At 44.4% G+C, this 18,512-nt stretch overlaps 1 protein-coding gene across 6 annotated transcripts in view; it reads right to left on the bottom strand.

Annotated features, from left to right (window-relative positions):
• Positions 1-18,512, bottom strand: part of STON1 (stonin 1) — a 139,260-nt gene that overhangs the window by 74,972 nt on the left and 45,776 nt on the right. For 2 of the 6 annotated variants that reach the window (XM_088450730.1, XM_088450729.1), the window contains exon 2: positions 1,719-1,853. The exons of 3 other annotated variants lie outside the window; for them this stretch is intronic. The gene's annotated coding sequence lies outside the window, so the exon portion shown is untranslated. Of the gene's footprint in view, positions 1-1,718; positions 1,854-2,958; positions 3,001-18,512 lie in introns of those variants that run through there. One more of the 6 variants, XM_088450731.1, reaches the window with a different exon arrangement.

The raw sequence follows: 18,512 nt of genomic DNA, 5'->3' as shown, positions 1-18,512 counted from the left end.
GAGGAGCGGGTAAATTCTATGGCTGCTGCTATTTCCTATTTGGCTAAAGGACCTCTGTGACGTATCCACCATGTGACCGCTGCAGGAGGCTGGACCGCTCCTGCGTTACCATACACTAGGGCATAGAGGGGGAATACATATGTGTGGCGAGCGCAGCGAGCCACCGTGCCCGAAGCGCGGCGAGCGCAGCGAGCCCGCGAGGGGCCACTTTTGGTTCCCCCGTTAGCATCCCCGCCCCTCCCCCTTTCAGGCCAGGTCACGTGGGTGTGACGTCACAGGTCCATCAGCCTTGTATAGTCTAGACCTAACCTAAATACTATCCTCATTGCAGAAGGCTGGCGGCCATGTTGCCAAAGCTCTATAATTCCGGATACCTTACTTTCATATGCTCTCTCCCTGGTGGCCGCCGGCAGCAACTGCAGCTAGAGAAGGAGCTCTACAGCAGGTTATTCCCGACAGCAGAGGAATGCGGGGCTTTTAATTACTTTTCCGGGGCATCGGGAGACTGTGCCTTTATCCAGGAGTCTCCCACAGGAATCAGGAGGGTAGGCAGGTATGCTTGCATGTAGTAACATTAGCTACACAACTTTGAATATAAGTTTGACATAGTTTCATGGTCTTCCCGGAAATAACTATGAGATTAGGGGGCCTATTTATCATCAAAGGTCGTATGGCCTCCGATGATGAAGCATTGGTCTCGCTGCGAGGGATACTTAAGTATCCAAATAGCAGCGGGGGAAGCGTGACACCGACGCAATTCATCATTGCTCCGCTGAGGGGACAACTGCTCCGAAAAGCAGTTGTCCCCGTGGAAATTATCGCAGCTACTTCTGTAGCTGCGTTACTCACCTGCTCCCCGTCGTCCCAGCAACGCATGTGTGACTTCAGGTCACGCATGCGCAAAGCCGCCGGGAAGAAGTGAGGAGGCGGTGGAGGGATCCGCTCAGATCCCTCTTTGCATCCTCGGAACTCCTTCCCATAGGAAAGAGCGGGGATCTGAGAACAAGCGCTGTCTGAAGATGGCGCTTGTTCTCGGCAGCAAACTCCAAAAACTTTTAGTTTCCAGAGTTTGCTGAATACCAGGGGGGTCCTGTCGGACCCCTAATGATGAATAGCCTGGTAACCTAAATATGCTGACACTAGTGTTTCTGCAAGGTTACCGGGCCATTTATCGTATGATGAATAGGCCCCATTATAATTTTCAAAACTTTGTGCACAATAACTGTATTCTATTGACCAGTGTGTATGTTCAATGAGTAATATTGCCCTGTAAATGTTTCAAAATGGCTGCCATGCAATTGGGTGTGCCTATGTCCTGTAAGTGACTAAGGGGCCTATTTACTAAGCAGTGTTAGGAGACAGAGTGAAAAGTGATAAGTCAGTGATAAGGTGCCAGCCAATCAGCTCCCAGCTGCCATCTCACAGGCTGTGTTTGAAAAATGACAGTTAGGAGCTGATTGGCTGGCACCTTATCACTTTTCACTCTGTCTCCTAACACTGCTTAGTAAATAGACCCCTTAGGTTCTGTGCTGCAGAGGTGCTTATGGGTAGAATTAATTTTTATAGCTTCTGCTCTCCTTGAAGCCAACACAGACCTGGAAATAGCAGATGACAATCTAAGGCCAGTATAAGGCATGTGTCAGGAAACCCCTCTGCATTTAACAACCCCTGAATTCAGAGTTTCCTGGATTGTAAATCCTAAAAACAGAAATTTGTACCTCCCTTTGATGCAGCTGGTCAGGATATAGATAAGGCTTTTCTGAGAGGTTATGACATTGGGTATGGAAAATATCCCCTGGTCCATTTGTCCACTTGTATATTAGTAATTGTGTGCAGGTAGAATTTCAGGTTACCTGTTGGAGGGACAGATCCACAAATTAACCCTTAATGGTGGCAGCAAAGCTGTTTCATCCTAACCCAATCCTCCATGCCCCTTCCTCACTGTCTACCCAGTCTGTGTCACCCATGTCTGTCTACCCCTTCCATTTAGAATGTAAGCTCTCACAAGCAGGGCCCTCATCCCTCGCGTGCTTCTCCTACCCTTATTATTCTTAGTGCCTAATTACTCATTGAGAACCTAAGATTTAGGGGCCAATTCATCATAACTTAAAATTCGATGGAGGTAATTAGGTTTAGAACTCGCATGGAGTTCTACCCAATTACCGGAGGAACTCATCATTCCTCCTCTCTATAACTATCTATTCCGAAAAGCTGTCATTTTGGCGATGACAGCTTTTTGGGAAATAGTTTTCCCTATCTACTCTTCCTTACCACAGCTGTAATCAGTGCAGCGCATGCACTGTTACATCCGTAAAACCAGCGCATTCGCAGCACTGCCTACAGCTGCGGTAATTTTGTTGTGTGTGTCCCCCTCCACCATCGCATACCTCCCCCCTGTCCCGCACTTACCTGCCCACTGCAGCGCCTGTGTCTGCTCTGACTCGTGTTCTCCAGGCAGACCACAGTACAGTTTAGAAAAAGAAAAAAAAAAAACTTTTTTTTCTTTGTAAACTTTATTGGGTTCTGCTGGGAGAACACAGTGTCCGAGCAGACACCGAAGCCAGAAGAGGGACCAAAGCGCCAGAGGAAGACGCGGGGGGACCTGCACACGCTGACACAGGTAAGTGTCACCTGCTATTCGCCACCTCACAGTAACTCCATTAAATTCCGAATATACATAATTTTCGGAATTTGATGAATAGCCTAATTTCCATATCCCCATACTAATGTACTAATGTATGGGGAGTGTGGAAATTAACGCAGGGGGACTTAACCAGGAGATATCAGTGATATCTCCTGTGTTAAGTCTCTTCATGAATACTAAGATAACGGTAATTAAGGAAAATGTCTTTAAAAACGTTATTTTAGTGTTGATGAATAGGCCCCTTAGACTCTAGCTTTTCAAGTACAGTAACCATACAGAATAATGTTATTTCTAGATTGTAAAGCACAACATACAATGCTATAGCAGCCAGGTTCTCAAACTCAGGTCTCCTCACAGAATCACAAGTGAAATGATTATCTCCATCTGTGGATCTTTCAAAATGTGTCAGTGAGTAATGAGTACACCTGTGCACCTGCTGGGTTACCTGGAAAACGTGACCTGTGTGGGGTCCTGAGGACCGAGTTTGAGAACCACTGCTATAGCTACATACACTGACCTCCATCCTGTGCAATTGTCCTGAGTTCTTTATGCTGGAAGCTCTGGGCTAATTATACCAGTGCAGCCATATAAGGCTAATTAGGGCTGAAAGCCTACAGTATACAGGGGATACTTTGCAGGATGGTACCAAACAGGGCCGTAACTAAGGGTGTGTGAGCATTGCCACCGCACAGAGCGCAGTGCCCTGAGGACGGCACCGCTGCTCACCCACGCATCTAGCTAGCAGGGTGTATGGAATGGCACCCTGCATCCAGAATAGCTACTGCAGACATTCCAGGCTGGCACCTACAGCCCTAACAGCCCCCCTTCCCCCGAAGCATCCTGAGGGTGCTCCGGTCAGAGCTGTAGTTACCGAGGCTGCCAGCCCCATTCCCTCCGGATGGCGTCATGCACTTGGGGGGGCATGTCTGGTACAGGGTTACCAACCCTCTTGATTTTAGCGGGAGTCTCCCGATTTCGAACCCACCCTCCCGCTCCCCCGCAATTCCTACTTCTACTCCCGGTTTCCCACTGCCCCCGCTAAAATTGCGGACTGCGCATGCGCGAGCTGTTAGGGGGCGGGGCCAGCGCGGGAGATGTCACAACGCGTGACGTATCTGTACTTGTCTTTAAGGCTGGCCACCGCGGGGTTATGGGTAGCGGTGGCTGCCTAACACTAAGCCACAGTGTGACTGGCGGGCAGGGTCAGCGGGTATGCGGCGGGTGCAGCTTGAGATCAGCAGCGGACGAGGTATCAGTGGTGGACTTTTCACCCCCACGCACGGTGGCCCTGTGCAGTGGCATAACAATAGCCCCTGCGGTGGCTTGGGAGCGGTGCACCCCTACATACCGAACACTGGGAAATTTATAGTTACGCCACTGCATATACATACCCTCCTGCTTCTGGAACTATTAGCATATTTTCGAAAGCTGCAGATGCGATTGTATTACGGAGGGTCCATCTCTGAATCAGACCCATTATTCAGTGGGGAACTAGCTGTTATTCCTACAACATGTCTTGCATCCCTCATTAATAACATAACAAAAAAGCACAATCTATGTAAAGCAGCAGTATATTTATACCAGGAGACAGTATATTTATTTTGCAGAGCCCCTGAGTGACATTAGACACGCCCACAGGTGGAGCTAGACACGCCCTTTGGACAAAACATGACACGCCCTCTCAACAGCGTGCCGCGCATCCCGCGGCACAGTCTGTTACCACCTGCAATCTCCCTGAAACTAGTTTTCAAAAGTAGGCAAGTATGGTCTGGTACAGGGCGCAGAAAGACCCTGTTATGGCCCTGGTCTCAAGATTCATGTTGTATACATCGTAAAGGTGCTTTACCAGAACTGTAACCAACACATCTGTACATTCATAAGATATAAATATGACGTCATTATTGTGGAGCCAGACTGAACATTTTCACATTGAAGTTACATATATTAAGTAACACATGGCAGCCTGTTCTACAAAATGTTGAAACATAAACAGCTGTATAACCTGCATCTGTCCATTCAGTATCCCAAGGAACGACAATAACTAGTCCAAATATGAATCGATTCATCCAATACATTACAACATTCCCTTTCATAAGCAGCTTGTAGAATCGTACCTTTCTCCAACACCTAGGGGTATATTTACTAAAGTACAGATTTATAGAAGTGAGGTATTGCCCATAGCAACCAATCAGGTTCTACTTATTTATCTTGCACCTTTTAGAAGATAAAAGCTAGAATCTGATTGGTTGCTACAGGCAACATCTCCACTTCTATAAACCCGCACTTAGCGTTTCCTACAATGTTCAGAACATAGTAGTCAACAAACTCAATCACTGATTTTATTTTTATTATAGAAAATGCCTCTCCTTTACGCTACTTTTCTACATGATTATTATTGTATTTTATTTATTTTTTGTGCTGTATAAAAATGATAAGCCTAATTTAGCCAATGATAGCGGAACATTCAAATTAAACTCTCTGTTCTGTCTGTGTTAATGGCACACTTTTATTCGATTTGAGGTAGTGAGAAGTTATTCAATTATGACATTCTCGACATATTGGTAAAAATAATGTGACCCATTGTCAGAGACAGAAATTTATTATACACATTCATTAGCCCTTATAATTAATTCCCTCTCTTTGCACAGATTGTAGACATTTAAATAATATTAGTAATTGGAATGTTTCAGAATAGTCTTTATTGCCAGGTAATTGCGCAAAAAAAAAAAAAAATAATACAAAGAAAAAATGTCCGGTCTATGTCAGTAAGATGACAGCGTATCTTAGCCCAAATATTATCCATATTCCTTTTTAACCGTCTAATCACAAACATGTGTGGTATTTAGCTCAAAAATGTGACAGGAAATACCATTTATACAGCTTGAAAAAAAAAAGAAAAACTGCTTTGGAAAATGTTTTTCTTTTCCCAAAACATTTTCGCTCTTATTTATATAAGATCTTCTGGAATATACACATGGGGGAAAAAATTGGTGATCTCTTATAACCTCTCGACATGCTATATTAAGATTAGAGCTAAGCATTCTTGATCATCAGAAAAATAAATCATGGTATACGTCCTTTTTTTTTTTTTTTTCGGATGTTTTTTTTTTTTCAAGAAAGAATCTCGAAATTGGGTTGGAGTAATCAGCTTAACATATCCTCAGTAATATCATCTGTAGCGTGTCAGAAGAGAATTTTTTTAAAAATAAGCTACATCTCGCCTAATAGCTCTTCAATTGGCTTTTTCTGTAAAAAAAAAAAACACACACACATCAAGAAATCCACAATTTCAGGAATTCCAGCAATGAATGGAAGTAAACTGTGGTTTATTTCAGGGATGTCATTACACAGACAGCTGGGGGTAAAATGGATTTAGCTCCTTTCTTATGTTTAGTTCAATGCCATATGAAACAAATTACATTGCCCCAGCTCAGTCCCATTGATAAGCACGCAAATCCAACTGTTAACGACTGCTAAGAAAGCCAACTTCCTTCAGATCGTCCTAGCTTGAGAACAGTTACATCTTCCTATAGCTTGGTTAACAGGCACAATATTTGTAATGTATGCAAATCTGCAAGCCCACAGCACAAATGGCACTTCCTAACACCATGCTCTTGATTTTATGCTATGTGCATGGCGTTTGTACTTTAAGATGTCACCATCAGCTGTGGTGCAAATTTTTGGATCCTGGGCAGGTTGGGTGCAATAATAAATAAATGCCGGTTTTTATGGCCACATGCAAAAATTCTATTTTGTTTTCAGGAAACAATAAAGCAGGAAGGATCTGGGAATATATCGTATCAATCTGACCTTTTCCCTGCTTTCTGCCCGTTCGTCCCAGGTCTTATCTGCTTTATGCTCAGCCTAGATGCATCTGAGGGGATGTAGTTATGAGACCGGCAACAAAGAAATTCCAACAAGAGACTTAAGATAGGCGTCGAAATTCCGACACCTATTTTAATCCCGACGCCGAAGACGCCAGCCCAAACCAGGTAAGCCCAGGGGGCCCTCAGCAGGGGGGAGGGTTAGGTTTAGGGAGTGTGGAGAGGTTATGGTTAGGTTTTTGGGGGTGTTAGGATTAGGCACCACTGGGAGGGGTGGTAGGGTTAGGCACTAAGGGGGTAGGGTTAGGTTTAGGCACGAAGGGGGAGAGTTAGGTTTAGGCACTAATGGGGACGGTTAGGGTGCGGGGTTGGGAGGATTAGGGCTAGGCTACAAGAAGGGAGGGTTAGGGGGAAATGGGGGAGGGTAAGTATACTTACCCGACCCCTATCGGGATACCAACCATCGGGATGCCGCTGTCAGTATTCTGGTAGGAGGCATCCTGACAGCCGCCATTACATACCCATTCCGCGTCTGAGGCCCCAGCTCTTATTACATACAGCAGAGGTTCCCAAACTCAGTCCTCAAGGCATCCTCACAGTCCAGGTTTTAAGGATATCCATGCTTGACCACAGGTGACTTAAATTAGTACCGCTTTCAATTTGATTTAACCACCTATGCTCCCCATGGGTATATCTAACACCTGACCTGTTGAGGAGCCTTCAGGACCGCGTTTGGGAACCTCTGACATACAGTAAGACCTGGAGCAGTGGGATCAGCAGTGTTTCTAGAGAGGAGGGGGCCCGTGTGCAGTCTCCATCACCGGCTCCCTCCTCTCAGTCCGGCAGCCTGCAGCGCACTGAGCGCAGCGTGGCCAGCGCCGCACTGATAGTCTCTGGGCACTAGAGTGTGCCCAGAGTCTATACAGCATGTGCAGGTCACGGGGAAAATGGCCATGGCGGCCATTTTTTCTATACTGTGCATGCACAAAACGACGAGAAAATGGACACTGCGGCCATTTTCTAAGTGTTTTTACAGCGCTGACACCGGCGTCGACATGGGACTCCGGAAAGGTAAGTATAATTTGGGTGCAAGGTGTGCGGTGCACCGCACACCCTGCACCCATTATAAATACGCCCCTGAGTGGGATTAAGCATTGAGGGTCAAAAAATGGAGAATAAAACAATATTTTTGACTTACTATGCACACAATACCTCCCACCAATGGGAGAGTCTGAAATGAGAAGGGGGGAAGTGACTGTGGAATGCTTGGGGTGTGGCTCCTCATAGAGCTTGTGGACGGCCCCAATGGATAAGTAGACGTTGTGTACTGTAGGCTAAATACACAAATCAGGACGAATATGCCGATCACCGCCAAATACCCATTTAAATTTTTTATTTAAGGGACCAGTGACAAATTGTGTAAAGTCTGAGGGCCTGACTCAGCTCAACTTTGCAATTCGGTCCTTGCAATTACAGTAATGCAGCAGCAGGAGGCATCAGCCGTATTCTGGCCTCTCACCCACGCCCAACGGCAGCCACACGCCTCCGTTTTGGGAAACGGAGGCTGTCGCCGCCCCCTCACGCCCAAAAAATGGCAGCAGACTGTCAGTCACTGACCTTCTGCTGCCGCTCTGCGTGCGAACACACAGGACCCGTACTGCACATTGTCGAAGTTGAATAATTGAGTGAGACAAGTTCAGTTTAAAATTTAATCGCAGCGACGCCATCTTGCGAATGGCCGCAAGACTCCATTTTGGAAATGAGATCGCAAGGCACCATTTTGTGTGGTCAGCATTAATTCAAGTTATAACCCAGGAGCTAAGAACAGATGGCAATGTTTTTGTTTACCTACCAAGGGCAACGGGAAAAACCAGCTGTCTGAGTAGACGTAAATAAGAAGAGACAATGGGTATTTTTACATACAAATTGGGAATCCCTGGATGCAGATAAAGTATAGTTGTGGCAATTGTAATATAATATCTACACAATTAGATTTGCCTGAATCCTAGACAAGATGGCTCCAAATCCCACAGTTTGAGGTGATAAAACATTTGCATTTCACACAAGAGTCTGTGAGAACAAAAGAGGTTTTGTTTTCCTTTGAACACAGCAGGTGGGGGCCTGCTGACAGAGGGCATGTAGAATTACAACCCTCAGCCATCCACACTGCTGGATGTTCACTTCGTGTATGAGAGATTATGCACTTAAATCTCACCCATTAATAACTAGCGTCCTTATACCAAACCCCGAATACCCACACACTACATATTCGCACACAAGGTTCCATTAGCATCAAATTGTATGATTCAAGTTGGTTAAGTTAGTGTAAATGCTAAGAAATAAAGATATTTGTTAACTAAGGAATTATACAAGATAAACATGTCATTCTTGGAGTTGTTCTGATGCATACTCTTTCCACAGTTTTCCGGTGCTATCGGTGAGGAGATCGCATTATGCATTCTCGAGTTATGGACCGCAGAACCTACAAGCAACCAAAATGTATATTTTAGATTCAACTGTTAGGATGCTAAAGGAGGCGTTACCAGAAAGACTCCGGCTGTTAGAGGCAGGGAAAGTCAATTTGAAACAAACCTGTTAAATGTGTCGTTACATATGCTTCTCCTCTGGGAACCAATGAGATCAGCAGGAAGTTCTCCCTTTGTCCTGTTTCAGTCTGGGGGGGAATAATTACAAGTGTCCAAACACTGGTTTGCCAGTTCATGATGAATTTTGGGTGAACTGAGGATATCTAGTCAGAAGTCTATCTCTGGGTCCAGAGGCGCAGCGTATGTATAACCGTACTTGGTCTGTATTATTTCCTTTTACGCCTAAATTATGTATGTATAGATTGCGTGTAACTGACTGTACTTTTACCTGAATAATACTTGTGCGTTGGAACCACAGATTCCACTCCTGTCTTTATTTGCGGTCATACTGCGTACGCAATTAGCGTTGTGTTTAGAGGTTTATAGGCAGGAATGTATTTACAAATTCAACAGTGGGGGCTCATCGGTTTATTACACTATCTGATACACGATAACACTCCGTCAGTCCTCTCTCAGCAAAAGGGTGGAGGCGCCTTTTGAAAGACGCATTAGTCTTTCATTACCACAGTGTTGCTGAGAGCGTACTGCCGGTTATTGTGTAGAGGAAGCGCTGATCAGAATCCAGGGACAAGAGAGAAAAAAAAAAAGGTTTTTTTATCTGTTGATAGAACCTTACGTTTAGAGGGGTGCCGCAGTATTGAGTATGTGGCTGAGATGCATTTTTGCGTACGCAGTTAAAAGTCATTATACGCTTGTGTGGTAGTCGCATAATTGTCTATGCGGCCGGTCGCACAATAAGCGTATACGCACTTCCGGTTCTGCTGCCATGTGTTTGAACAAAGCCATTAAGGTTTACATTTTTTTCTATCTACCAATATCTGGGTTAAACGTTTATTTTCTGTGCAGAGAAAAAGTGTGTAACAGTGAGTATGTGTTGGACAGTTAAGGGTATCGTATGATCCTTAAGGGCTAGGTGCAAGGGTTAGCCTAGCCGCTCGGTAAGCAGCTTACCGTTCAGTACAGAGAGCAGGTGTATGGTTTGTTATTTTTGTTAGGGACCGGCTCTCAGTGTGACTGCAGTGTTCAATAAAATGTGAGCATTGTAGTTGAGCCGCACTAGGTGTGATTGTGAGCTGAGAGATAATAGGTGAGCGTGGCGCATCTAGAAATTTCGTCCGTAGGTGAGCGTGGCGCATCTAGAAATTTCGTCCGTAGGTGAGCGTGGCGCATCTAGAAATTTCGTCCGTAGGTAAGTGAAAGTATCTTGATTGTCTTTCACCAGTTTAAATTTTTATTGAAAAGCGTAGGAGTTGTCTCAGAATGGGAGCCACGCAAACAGTAGAAATGTTAGGCAATGATGTGCTGCTAATGGAGGTGGATCAGCCCGTCGTATTATGCATACTATATATGGTTTAATATGACGAGAAAGAGTGTTAGACCGTTTCCCAGAACTGGTAGTTTTGATAAAAATGTGTTAGATAATGTCCAGGATCACATCAGTATGGTGCGATCCCGAGAGAAAAAGATTAAGTATTTTGAATGTTTAAAAAATATGGCAGCATGAAGGGGATGCTTGGCTTAAAAATGTGCAAACGATGCAAACTAGCGTTGCGAACGCATTGCCAGAAAATACATCCACGACGCAGAGATGCAATACGGACGAGCCGCAAAATGGCGCGCACGTGCGGCAAAGTAGCGTCGTGGAGAGTATTGCCAGCAGTTCACGCTCACCTCCCCCACCTTATGTGGATGGAGGTGCAAGTACGGTTACCAAAAATACCAATAAAAATGTAACAAGCAACTTGTACCCTCTCTTAAGCAACCATAAAGAAAGTGTTTATGATATGGATGATGAGCCTATTGTAATGTCTGCCGTTTCCCATGCTGTGCAAATGATAGATGCTGCATCACCACAATCACGGGTGGTGCCGCCATCTCCATCGGTAACAGCAAGGGAAGTGTTAACACACTCTGCACCCATAGAGGAAGTTGTTAATACCATACATAGCAGCAGCAGATTAAACCCCCAGCCAGGTAACCAGGTCAGAGGTAGCAACGCTGCCGGTCTGCATCCCATTCGGACAATAACTGTTCCGAATGGAAATGCCGATGCAAATGGTGTAGTGCCCACGAGGGAAGTAGTAATGCATTGTCCATGGATAAGAGCAGAACTGAATTCCATCATAAATGATTTCCCCAATCCCAAAAAGGAACTAGTCAAATGTCAAAGATTTTTGAGAAATTTGGGTAGTTCTCATGAGCCCACTAATAAAGATTGGCGTGTAGTGTTAAGGGCCTGCCTGCCACACAATACCGACGTGACAAAATTTATCACGGACTGTGTATTGGATGGAGACGTTCCCTTAACAGACCAAGTAAACCAAGGTAACATTTCCCGCATTGTGACTCAATTGGGTGTATATTTTCCAGTAGTAGTTAACTGGAACAAAATTTTCACAATTAAGCAAAAGGAGAGTGAAACTGCTGAAGTCTATTGTGACCGGGCTCTGCAGGCTATCACCCAGTACACTGGGATAGAAGATATTAAAGATAGCACTCACCACAGGGGAATGATAGTCACGGTACTCATGGACGGTCTGAAAGACGATTTAAAGATTCGGGTTCAGACCTCACAACCTGGCTGGAGGGGACTTACAATAGATAACCTCATAGAGTCTGCCATAGAACATGATAAAAACATTTCCAAAAAGAGAGAGACCCAGAGCGAAAAACTAATGGCTGTCACTATACAAGCTCTGGAAGGAATGACAATAACATCACAGCCAACCGACACACCTGCACCAGAACAATTACACGTCCTCACCAATCCCACACCACAGCAAACACATCCTTACCCCACATATCATACACAACCACAGGTCCCATACTCATATTCCCCACAATGTCCTTACCCTCCCTATCCTTACCCATACCCACCACCTTTCCCTCTTGCTCAAATCCCACAACAATCTTTTCATCCACCCCGTTCAAAATTATGTTTTAACTGTCACCAAGTGGGACACGTAAGTAAGTACTGCAAAGCGAAGAACACCACACAGGAACACGAGTTTCCCATGAGTTCATAGGTAACCCCAGTATCTTCTCCCAGGCCTTATATGACTGTTTATAATTTTTTCAACCTATCAATGGATCTGTTCTAATGTAAAATGTGGATGATTTATTGTTGTATTTTGGGTCATGTTTAAATGATATTAAACTGTTGTGCTTTATCTCCCACTCATAGGACACAAGGTTGCTAAGGATAAACGGCAGCCATGCCAGGCTGAGGTCGACTACTCGGAAAACTATCCAACCCAGCGGCACAGGCATTATTTAGAGCAGTAGCTATTAATAACAAGATTTAATTGCAAGAACCTGTATGCAGATACTATATCCCTAGAATTATTAAAAGTGATAGGGGGACTTATTTTACAGGTGACATTTTCAAGAACATGCGTAAGATGATGGGTAACAACACTAAGATTATCCCAGACTGTCTTTTCCTTTATTTGCCCCCCTTTGAGATACTGTCCAAACAGGCAGCCTCATGTGAAAAATTGATAATGAGGTTACTGTGCAGGGTCTCACGAAGATGAATGAGAATAACCGAAATTGGAAGTGTTATTAACTAACATGTCTAATGCAACCTGTCATGATGTCAAATCTGGAAGAATTTGTTATGATCCAAATTTTTTTTAGCTCAGGTCGTTTGACTGATCGGTGGAAAGGTCCGTATCTGACGAAACAGCATCCTCAAAGGGTGACCAGGGAAGATACGTGGATCCATTCCGCTCACTATAGGGAGGTTAACCAACCGGTGCAGATACAAGGCAGAGACAAGGCCGATAACGTGAACCTGTCGATTGCGAGCTTGTGCCGGGAGGATTAAAAAGGTGACGGTGAGATATCTGAGCTAAAGAAATGTGTAGATCAGTGCTTCAAGCAATGGAGTGGTCTGCTGTGGTCATCCTAGTTCTTTTTTTTTCCAGAGTTTTATTTTTTTTTTGTCATGATGATCTGTTTGGGGATGCTCGGTGTCTGTGATGGGGGACCAATAAAGGAGATGTGAGCTGATGGCGGAGCTGATGGAGTGGAGTCAGGAGGAGGAGTGCTATACCAAATCAGGGGAGTGCCGGTCCAATTTCAGTACAGTAAATTGTTGTGAAAATGTGAATAATAATAATAAGGAAGAACTGTATTTCAATCCTGAGTTATGACGTAGTGTATAACAATGTAGCCTGAGTTTGAGTGGTCGTGCATGGATATAACGTTTATGTTGTTTTAAGTCATCTTGGGTAATGCAGTCCCAACCCCTTTCAAGGCTCTCCTTATAGGATAGGTGCATCCCCACATCTTTCCCATGATCCCTTAAGGATCCGCGGTGTGCGTATAAGGGCAGTTTTATGTCCCTCCCGTAGACGCATTATCTGAATGGTTCAAATAACCATACTGTGTCATACCATAATAACATTGAACGGTATATTCTCATGCATGGCTAAACAGATTCAAATAGCAGATTGTGATAGCATGTTGTTTGCTATCAAAGGGTGGACTGTCGAAGTTGAATAATTGAGTGAGACAAGTTCAGTTTAAAATTTAATCGCAGCGACGCCATCTTGCGAATGGCCGCAAGACTCCATTTTGGAAATGAGATCGCAATGCACCATTTTGTGTGGTCAGCATTAATTCAAGTTATAACCCAGGAGCTAAGAACAGATGGCAATGTTTTTGTTTACCTACCAAGGGCAACGGGAAAAACCAGCTGTCTGAGTAGAAGTAAATAAGAAGAGACAATGGGTATTTTTACATACAAATTGGGAATCCCTGGATGCAGATAAAGTATAGTTGTGGCAATTGTAATATAATATCTACACAATTGGATTTGCCTGAATCCTAGACAAGATGGCTCCAAATCCCACAGTTTGAGGTGATAATACATTTGCATTTCACACAAGAGTCTGTGAGAACAAAAGAGGTTTTGTTTTCCTTTGAACACAGCAGGTGGGGGCCTGCTGACAGAGGGCATGTAGAATTACAACCCTCAGCCATCCACACTGCTGGATGTTCACTTCGTGTATGGGAGATTATGCACTTAAATCTCACCCATTAATAACTAGCGTCCTTATACCAAACCCCGAATACCCACACACTACATATTCGCACACAAGGTTCCATTAGCATCAAATTGTATGATTCAAGTTGGTTAAGTTAGTTTAAATGCTAAGAAATAAAGATATTTGTTAACCAAGGAATTATACAAGATAAACATGTCATTCTTGGAGTTGTTCTGATGCATACTCTTTCCACAGTTTTCCGGTGCTATCGGTGAGGAGATCGCATTATGCATTCTCGAGTTATGGACCGCAGAACCTACAAGCAACCAAAATGTATATTTTAGATTCAACTGTTAGGATGCTAAAGGAGGCGTTACCAGAAAGACTCCGGCTGTTAGAGGCAGGGAAAGTCTATTTGAAACAAACCTGTTAAATCTGTCGTTACATATGCTTCTCCTCTGGGAACCAATGAGATCAGCAGGAAGTTCTCCCTTTGTCCTGTTTCAGTCTGGGGGGGAATAATTACAAGTGTCCAAACACTGGTTTGCCAGTTCATGATGAATTTTGGGTGAACTGAGGATATCTAGTCAGAAGTCTATCTCTGGGTCCAGAGGCGCAGTGTATGTATAACCGTACTTGGTCTGTATTATTTCCTTTTACGCCTAAATTATGTATGTATAGATTGCGTGTAACTGACTGTACTTTTACCTGAATAATACTTGTGCGTTGAAACCACAGATTCCACTCCTGTCTTTATTTGCGGTTATACTGCGTACGCAATTAGCGTTGTGTTTAGAGGTTTATAGGCAGGAATGTATTAAAAGGTTTATTTACAAATTCAACAACATGCTCAGTACGGGTCAGGTGCCTGCACAGATCCCGAACATTGGGAGTCTGCATTCAGTAGTGCAATAGCGTACACTGCTGAATCAGGCTCTGCGAGCGTAAACGAAGGGAAACACACAAGACAGTGGACTACAGTGGTTTATTGTGGTAAACGTGCCTATACACAGGGGACAATCACAGCAAAAGGAAAGCTTCAATGCAGTCAAATAAAACTTTTAACTTGAAGTGAAAAAAATCTAATTAATCCTAGTCTGAGCAAACAAATCCAGCCTGTATATGGCATGTGGAACTAAGGGTCTAATTCAGCAAGGAACGCACAGGAGAGAACGCACGCACTTGGCCGATTTTTCCGTACTGCGTATGCATCGCACTGCACGTGTGCGAACTACCCGATGCAATCTGGTAAGTGTACGCAGACTACATGCAGCGTGCACGTAGACCCCTTCCGATATTGATTGACAGGAAGTTCCGTTTGTGGGTGGTAACAGGGGGTGGTCGTGCAAATGCAGGCGTGCCTGTGTATTGGGATGCTGTTTTAGGGGCGTCCAAAATTAAGCAAGAGCGGTGACGGACGCAGTGATGAGACTGCGTGCACACAGGAAGTTGCCAAGATCCTGCGCGAGATCTGGCTAATCACTATTATGCAAATGTGGTCGATGGTTCTGGTTGTTACCGATGTTTACACTATCTTGCGTACTCATCAGGCTGTGAGTAAAGGGAGATGGGCAGTTTAATATGAGGCTGGGCATCTGCATCTTGTGCTGCGGTCTCTGTGCGTTTTGTATTGATTAGCATATGCTCCCAGCGGCTGGGTGCATGCGTCTGCTTGCGTGCATTCCTTGCTGAATCAGGCCCTCAGTACGGATCGCAACTGTGATTGCGGCTGCAATTACGCACGCAGTCTCACTGCAATGATATGCTAATCCATTGCAATCGCAATGCTGTCACAGCACCACCTTACCTTACACACATCCATATTACTTAGCAAGTCATGCGAAACCATCGGCAACATCGAGTAACATCGGAGCCTCACACACACTTGCACAAGGTTAGACCTGTCGAAGCTGAATAATTGGCTGCGACAAGTTCAGTTTAAAATTTATTCGCGACGATGCCATCTTGCGACTGGCCGCAAGACGCCATCTTGGAAATGAGATCGCAAGACGCCATTTTGCGAATGGTCGCCTAAGCTCCATTTTAGATAAACTCACATTTTAGTACATGTGGCGATGATACTATAAGCACCATGCAATTGCATTTGCCACCATTTCTCATACACACATTAATACGCACAATTGCGCTGTTAACTAGTCGCATATTAGCAAATGCATAGGACTTTGTATGAAACCGCTGTTTTATTAGCTTTATGCGCACGCATCTGCCCCAAGTTAACTAGTGTCCTTATATCAAACCCTCAATACCCACACATTACATACTCACACATAAGGTTCAATAAGCTTTAAAGTGTATGATTTAAGTTGGTTCAGTTAGTTTAAATGCTGAGAAATAAAGAGATTTGATAACTAAGGTATTATACATGCTAATCAAGTCGTGTTTGGTCTTGTACTGATGCGTATTCTTTTTACAGTATTCCGGTGTTATCGGTGGGGAGGTCGCATCATGCAAACTCGAGTTATGGATCACAGAACCTACAAGCAACAAAATTTATATTTCAGGAACAACTGTTAGGATGTTGCAGGGGGCGTGAAGAGAAAGATCCCCAGCTGTTAGAGGCAGGGAGAGTCTATTTGAACCAGCCTGTTAAATGTGCTGTAACAGATGCTTCCCCCCTGGGAACCAATGACATCAGCAACAAACTTCCCTATTGTCCTGTTTATTCTGGGGGGGTATAAATATGTGTGCACGAACGCTGGTTCTTAGTCTTCGTGCTGAACGCTGTATGACTAGGGGTCTCTTGCTGATGCCTATCTCCGGGTCCGGAAGCGCTGCATATGTATACTGTACTTGGGTCTGTATAATTTCCTTTTGCGCCTAAATTGTGTCTAGATCAATTGCGTGTAACTGTCTGAACTTTTACCTGAATAACACTTGTGCTTTGGAACCACAGATTCCATGTCTAAGTCTTTATTTATGGTATGACTGCGTACTCAAATTAGCGTCATCCTCAGAAGGTATAGGCAGGACATTAGAAGGTATAGGAAGGTGTGTATAGAGGTTCTGATCCAGTATCGTTAGACCTTACTCAGAAATTGCTAAACTTCCTGTACGCTTTGAGAGCTCTGGCTGCGTATGCCAGTGGATCATTTATATACGTCCCTGCAACGGTGTTAAAACGCACTGGAACACCTGCGTTTCGCCGACCAACCCCCCGTCACCTCCCACAAACTGTACTTACTGTTAATCACTCTGCAATGGGTCTGCATAGTCACTGCAATTGCAGTCCCGATCGTGGTGGCATGTTCGCTCACGTGCACTGCAATGCATACATATGCGCAGAACGCAACAATCGACCTCTTCTGTGCGTAATTGCAGTTGCGCTGAGTCAGGTCCTAAATCCAGGTACATACATGAACAACAGTGCGTCCCAGTGACGCAGCGATGCAATGTAACGATATATCGCATCGCCATACACACAATTAGGCTTGCTGGAGGGGCCCGGGTCCGGCGCAGCCCCCTCCTCCCTCTTACCTCACAGCAGTCCAGTACACGCTGCTGTGTGCCTGGCCGCAGCAGTCTCCTAAGCCTGTGGGGCGGAGCGATCACACTAATCGTACCCCCCCCCCTTGCCTTTGCTCCAGGCTGAGGGGCTCACAGCGCCCCTCTCCCAGCGCACAGTGCTGCGAAAATCATTTCTAAAAAAAGTAGCCTAAGGGGGCATGCCCACGCCTCCCACATTTAGGCTACGCTCCTTCCCCCGGGCCCGCCCTGGTCAAAAGTACCAAGATATACCATATAGTATGTACCCATCTTAAAACAAACTGAAACACTTGGATACTATCTAAAGATAGGACAATGGAAATTAACTCCTAACCCCAGTGGTGTGACTGTGCCGCCTGTCACCCACCTTCCCACCTGGTTTGTATTTGTTAGAAAGTAACAACACTTCAAAACTTGAGAAAGAAAAAAGCAGAGAAGACATTATCCTGGAAAAAATATAGAAACATTTAAAAGCATTTCACCCATAAATTGAGAGCTAATTCTGCAATATCAACATTATTATGCTTCAGAGGGAATTAAAGGAAACGTGTGGGTTCTGGGCCCATAAGAGCTCATCTTGCGAATGTGATAATGGTTCCTAAAGTTATACTGCAGCCTTGAGCCATTACAACACAGGCAGATCCATAAAGTATTGTATTGTATTCCCAGATTACTTATGTTTAGAGACTATTCAACTATTAGTGACACTATTTTACCAGGAGCTGGTCTGTTCTGCGTTAGAGCTAGAAGTTAAAAAAAGAGAGAAAAATATAGGTATGAAAAAAGCTACTCACATATTAGTTGCTTAGTAACAGCAATATAATCTGATGATGAGTATATAAGAGACCTACCGCAGCATTAGGGGTTTTTTTACCTGAAATTAAGCTATGCATTTTCCAGCAGTGATCTGATAAAGGAGTATAACCCAAATTGACTTGTT

The sequence above is a fragment of the Taudactylus pleione genome, unplaced genomic scaffold (assembly GCF_031769625.1).
Source record: "Taudactylus pleione unplaced genomic scaffold, aTauple2 ptg000522l, whole genome shotgun sequence".
NCBI classification, from domain to species: Eukaryota; Metazoa; Chordata; class Amphibia; order Anura; family Myobatrachidae; genus Taudactylus; species Taudactylus pleione.
Note: the sequence above shows the minus strand (reverse complement) of the source record. Positions and strands in the feature narration are given on the sequence as shown.